The sequence below is a fragment of the Mus musculus genome, chromosome 13 (genome assembly GCF_000001635.26).
Source record: "Mus musculus strain C57BL/6J chromosome 13, GRCm38.p6 C57BL/6J".
NCBI lineage: Eukaryota > Metazoa > Chordata > Mammalia > Rodentia > Muridae > Mus > Mus musculus.
The window spans coordinates 51900486-51907194 of record NC_000079.6 but is presented as its reverse complement, the minus strand read 5'-3'; positions in this window follow the sequence as shown (position 1 = coordinate 51907194).

Below are 6709 nucleotides of genomic sequence, written 5' to 3'. Positions count from 1 at the left end.
GGTTGAATTCTGACCTTCCTCCTTGTTGCTGGCTGAGCCGTCTCCCAACCCCATGTCTCCTTGCCTCTGCAGTCCAGTGTTGAGCATCTTTATTCTGGTGCCCCTCAAGTACCCACAGGTCTTCTGACTTGTTGGGAATAAATCACCTTACAGTGGCCTCCTCCTCTCAGATGCACAGCCATTCCACTGTCTACAAATCCCATTGAGAAAGGCAGTAGTCCTTTAGGAACACAAAGCAGCGCCCTTAGGACCTGCCAGACTCCTTGGGACTGTGGGCAGGTGCCATCACCATCTTTGAAAGCAGGGTTTCTGTGAAATCCTTCCCTACTCAAGTCAGCTTGCAGGCTGGAGAAATGCCCGGGGCTCTACCAAAGATCTAAAGGCTGGTCACACCAGAGGGAGCTGCTACGTGGGACTTGCTCTTGAATGTCATATTTAAATGTACCAGACTTTTTGCAGGATCTGCCCGTGAGCATGCTTGCACTTCTTTCAAACTGAGGGGGGAAAACCTGACTGTAGAAATAGCTTTGGAGTTGTTTCCTGGTCTGGGGTTGAGACCTGACCAGAGCTTGCCAACCTTTCTGTCTAAATGGTATCTGTTGATCACAGCCTCGATCAGCAAGCAAACTCATCTCCCTGGACCTCCTTAGGATTGGTGAGACTCAGAGCAGTACAGATACATTGACTTGAAGGAGATGCCCTAAGGCTTGAAGAGTCACCGTGGGTTAGATGCTACAGGCCAGCTAAGCACAGGGGAGCCTAAAGAGACTACTCCTCCAGTCTCCACAGCAGGAAATGGGGAGGAGCCCAAGGGAGCCTCCCTAGTTGGTTCTCCTTCTGAGCTTTGCTGGCTCCTGTCCTCAGGGCTCAATACTAACCAAACAGGTTCTCCAGTGTAGGGCTGGGAACACCCTGTTCTGAGCTCTGTCCCAAAGGGTTTTGAGTGCTCAATCTAGGTCTAATGTGTGGGTGGCACATCCTTCATGCGTCCCCAACCGTGACCTGGAGCATGCCAGGAGAAGAAAGTCACCCTCTATAGGGGTTAAACTGAGCTAAGTTATTGAAGCCAGAGAAGAAAAGCTCAGATGGGGGATGGGAGTGGGAGGGAGGGACCTTCTCTGCATTCATCTTGAGAGAGAGGCCTCCAATAGAAAATGCCAGTCCCTCATCTTTGAAGGGTCTGAACAGATCAGATATAGACTACACCCCTAGTGGGGACCCTAATCCATCTTGCCTCATTCATTGCTCAAGTAAGGCAATTTTGGGGAAAGAGGGGTGACAATGCAGATTGCCAGGCTCAAACCTACCTGACTCTTTACTAAGGGGTCCCATAAAGCCACCTCTAGGAGTTGTGAACTATACCCCCAGGAGGCTGGGGCACCCTTCCTAGGGCTGAGAGAATAAAGCCTAACCCTTGAAACATTGAAGTCAGGGGTTAGAGTTCAGCTTGGTTCTGACCAGTCAGAGCCTGAGTCCTGTGGGCCATCAAGCATGGTGCAGGGTTTTTGGTTGTTTGCTTGCTTGCTTGCTTGCTTGCTTGCTTGCTTGCTCACCCATTTTTTCCAGCAGCCTCTACTTTCTCTCAAGGCTGTCCCTCTGCCTTGATTGCCCTCTGGCTACCCTCATACATTCCCATCTCCCCAGCTGTCACATTCTGGATTTCCAAGCCTAGCTGACAACCTTCCCCTACCCCACCCCCACCCTGAAAGTCACTCCTTCCAGTAAACCCTGCTCAGCTCAAGGCTGACTCCTGCATTTCAAAACCCCCCATCAGCCAAAAGTCACTGCACACCTGGTGGCCTGGTCTGGTGCAAGCACTCTGTTCCTCATACCTGCAGCCCGGCTTTTTGCACCCATGGGTGCTAGGATGCAAGGAGCACGTGCAGAAAGGAGAGTCCACGTTTTTCTCACCGCGGTTGCTTGGTCCCATGTCAGGGGTTGCAGGAGGCCCCGGGCCATTGCTCCTGTCCTCCCAACAGCTGCTTCATTTGCCTTTCTTGCCTGTAAGGAATGAGGAGTGGTTATCATCGACTGTGCCCAGAGTTCTCATAGTCCAGGCTCACTCAAAGCATTCATAGTTCTCAGAAAAGCCTGTTAACAAATGCAATTGCATCCCAGTGAAAGGGCAAGGTCTGGAGAGGTTAACTGCTTTGCCCAAGGCCTCACAACAGGCATCAGAGATGCCTGCCAAACAAGGTGACTCCCCAACTCTGAGGTCCTTGAACACCAGGTGAGATGCTCTTGTTTTGGAAACTGACAACCTTTTAGGGCCCTGTGCCACCAGTGGGAAATCCACCCTATGATCACTTGGGCCCACACACACAGCCCAGAGGGACAGCCACACAGAAGGTGCACGGCAGGCAGACTTGGAAACCACACACCTTTGGTAACATCCAGGCAGAAAGCTCTCTGCCCTTCTGCTTTCTTCCAGCCCTGGTAGGCCAGTGGCAACTTGGGGACAGGAGACAAGAAGTGGCCTGTCCCTCTGGGACCTCCTGAGCATCCATAAGGCCCAGGGACACAGCTGGATGGGGAACTTCAGAGGCTGCTTATGACCCGAGGAGAGAGGAGGGGTGTCTGTAGCAGGTCCAGTGATTCTTAAGCCCATTTCTGGGTGTAATGTTGGAGGGACTTAGTCCTAGGTCTTTGGTCTTGACATCCCAACTAGTCTTGGGATGTGGACCATCTCAAAAGGCTTCTCTAGGTCCTGTGCAGGGCTGAGGGCTGAGATGTGGCCTCTTGGTCAAGTGGCTGCCTAGCATGCATCATAGTAGGCTACATCCCCAGCAACACATAATAACTGGCCACACCAAATGGGGGTCCATGCCAGTAATTCCAGCACTTAGGAATTGAGGCAAGATGATCTGAAGTTGAAAATCACCCTACATAGTGAATTGGACCTAGCCTAGGTTACACAAGACCCTGTTGCAAAAACAAACAAACAAACAAAAAAACAAAACAAAACAAAACAAAACAGAGTCCTGTAAAGGTCTTGTGTCTCTTCTCCACTCCCAGACCCCCAGTGCCCTGGGGTACAAATCTGTGGGGTTCCAAGGATAAGAGACAGGCCTGTTTGGACATTCATGCAGTCTTGGGGCTGAGCAGTGAAGGCCTCAGGAGCGTTGGGCCACACAGATGGTAATGGTCCATTCACTTGCTGTCTGGAGACAGGTTCTCCAGGTCTCTGCTTGTAACAATTAAAGAACCAGGCAGGAGCAAAGGATACATAGCAGTTTCAGTGACTTCTCAAAACCTGTGCACTCAGGGGCAAGGCACAGGAGAGGGGCCTGTGTGTACCCATGCAGTACCAAGTATTGGAGGGGTGGGAGGAGGAGACACAGCCCCTATGGGACACTTTTCTCTGAAGTCCCCTAGGGACAGCTCAGAGCTCCTGTGTATCTGGCCTCAGCTACTGGCCAGAGCATCAGGAGGACTCTGAGGTCACAGTCACCCAGCTAAAATACATGGCAGAGCAAGATACCCTAAGATGGGGTGGGGTACCAAAAACCACATGCTTGTGCCCCCGTGCAGTCTGGGCAGCCAGAGAGACTGGGAGCAGTGGCTGGCAATGGGGACATCACAGTTTTCAGTGCACAGGAGCCCAACCAGCACCTCCAACAGCAGCAACAGGACCCCAAGAGGACGACTTCCAGATGGCCAGTGTCAGCTGCCTCTGTTTTCCCTAAGGGCCCCTCAGCAAAGCGACAGATGACAGGACTGTGTTGTGCAATGTGCAGGGGCTTGGGGGGGGGGGTGCTGCTGCTGCAACGTACTTGGCCCAAAGGGCAGTGTATGCAGGTTTGCGCATAGTCAAGAGCCCTGAGCTCTGTGTGTGTGTGTGTGTGTGTGCGTGCGTGCGTGCGTGCGTGCGTGTGTGTGTGTGTGTGTGTGTGTGTGTGTGAGAGAGAGAGAGAGAGAGAGAGAGAGAGAGAGAGGCACTGAGGCATTGATTGCCCTGGAGCCTATTTCACAACTCTCTCCTTTTGTTTTCAATTAGCAGAAGAGGTGGCTGCCTCTAGCAGGGCGGGCAGCCAGAGGGGCTGTTTGCCTTCTTTTCCTCCATTGAATTTGTGCTCTGTTTGTCCTAAGAAGAAGCCACTCCATAGACGGTTTGCTCACTCATTCCTGGCTGCCCTCCTGAATCTCGGTCACTCGGGCTCTGGCTCAGCTCTCCCTTGGCGGAAGCCCAGTGACACTCAAGGTTTGTCCCGGAGCCAGGCAGGAACCTCAGCATTCACCGACCTTCAGATATGTGCGCAAGTGCCTTGGTGCCTGGTGCCGAGAGCCCTTTACTGGTGACAAATGTCAGGTTTAGCATAACAGAACGAGAAAGAAGAATCCTGGCGACAAGAGGTTGAGCAGGCTCTGCGTGATTACACTGTGTTCTGCCTCAAAGAGTTGGGTGGAGACTGTAGCAGCTCTGCAGAAAACAGATCTGCCCAGGAGCTGCCCTGGGTCCGTCCGTCCGCACAGTCATGGCCAGGGGGACAGAAATCTGCAGAAGAAAGGTCTCTGTGGAAACATCCCTCTAGGGGTTCATCTTTGTGTGCTCCTTCTCCCCCATCGCCTGGGTGTGTCCCAAGTCCCTGTGCTCTATCTGTGGAACAAACCCTGAGCACAAAGCTCTCTGGCATGCATGCGGGAGCATATGGTGTCCGCACCGCAGCAGCTGCTGGCAGATGATACAAAGCACATAAGATCTTTTCTGTGCAGTCCTGATGGCCAAGATGGAGCCATCAGGCAGGGCTCCGATGCCTTCAGGGCTCCTTGTCTTTGTCCCTGGGTGTTGGGACAGACACAGTCAAGGGACAATCTCCACTTCTGAGAGTTTTTGGTTTTTTTGTTTTTTTGTTTTTTTGTTTTTTTTTTGTTTTGGACAAAGTTCAAGCTGTGTGCTTTAGTCACAGACAGCATCACTAAATGCTAAAGGCAACCTAAAGGAAGATGACTTGCTCTGTTGGGGTGGGTTTCTGGTTCATGGCCCTTCTTCTCTTCCTCCCGCCAGGTGACAAGGCAAGGGACAGGCTCTGGTGAACCCTGGAGTTCTTTCTAGGTTGGAGGAGGTTGTGTGACCACTTAAGACATCCTGACTGGTGCCCCCACTGTGATATGGGATTTCATTAAGCTGCTAATAAGAATCATCCCTAACCCTGTCAAATGCATGGGCCTAGCACAGAGAACTCACACATGCCTTGGAGCAGTGAAGCCTGCTGCAGTTTCCATATCCACTGTGGTGTGTGTGTGTGTTGTGTGTATTTATGTGTGTGCACATGTATGTGGGTCAGTGCATTCGAAGACTAGAGGTCAGCCTCAGGTGTCAGCATTCTTCAAGCAATACCTACATGGTTTTTATTTTGTTCATTTGGCTTTGAGACAGGACCTTATACTATTATCATGGAGTTCACCAAATAGGCCAAACCTGCTGGCCACCAAGCCCCAGCAACCAGCCTGTGTCGGCCTCCCCAGCTCCAGGACTACAAGCATGTACCACCATGCCCAGTGTTCTATGTAGATGATGAGTATTGAACTCGGGTCCCCATGCTTCTGGACAAGCACTGCACTGGCTGTGACATCTCCCCAGCCTCCTTCCATGATCGAAATGATGTCCAGGGAAGAAAAACAAACAGGAGTACAATCCAATAATTTTTTTTAAAGTTTTTTGAGGGCTGGAGAGATGGCTCAGTGGTTAAGAAAGAGCACTGACTGCTCTTCCAGAGGTCATGAGTTCAAATCCCAGCAACCACATGGTGGCTCACAGACACCTATAATGAGAAAATAATAATAATAATAATAATAATAATAATAATAATAAAGTTTTTTGAGACAGGGTTGTTTTTGTATAATTCTGGCTGACCTGGAACTTGTTTTGTAGACCAGGCTGGCCTGAACTCAGAGATCCACCTGTCTCTGCCTCCTGAATGTTAGAATTAAAGGCATGTGCCACCACCACCCAGCTCTAACAAAATATTTTTTGAAAGAGCACATTCATATACATGTTATTACAGCATATTATTACAACATTCTGATCTGTGTTGTTATTACTAATTGCTCACCACGTGTGCCTAATGTATTAAACTGTACCATGGGTCTGTATTGTCTATAGTTTTGAGCTTTCAGGAGGGTCTTGGAACACATCTGAATAGACAAAGGGTGGTAACAGTAATACACAGTTTTTTCCCGCAATGGTAACCTGTAACTCTCAACCTTGAGATGTCTCACCTCCACCTGGAGGCTTTCCTTGCCTCCACCTGGAGGACAGCTTTTACTTCTCTCCGCCTGGCTGAAGAGAGTGTGAAGGATCTGGGCAGGGGTGGAGAAAAGAGAGGGGCTGCAGCCTTATGTGCCTGCTCACCATGCTCAAGGTCCAGAGGGCTTGACAGAGGGGCAGAGGATCACAAAGATGATTTGGGCAGCGAAGCACCTGCCATGCAAGCATGGGGACCTAAGATCAGATCACTAGAATCCTCTAGTAAAAAGCTGGCTGTGGTGGTGGATGCCTGTGACCTCGGGGCTCGAGAGGAGGTAGACACAGGTGGATCTCTGGGGCTCACAGGCCAGAAAGCCTAGCCTACATGATGAGCTTCAGGTGCAGAGAGAGAGAGAGAGAGAGAGAGAGAGAGAGAGAGAGAGAGAGCACAAAAAAGATACCCAGCATTGATCTGTCCCCTATATACAAGCATGTGTTCACACACCCAAGCTAAGACTATTA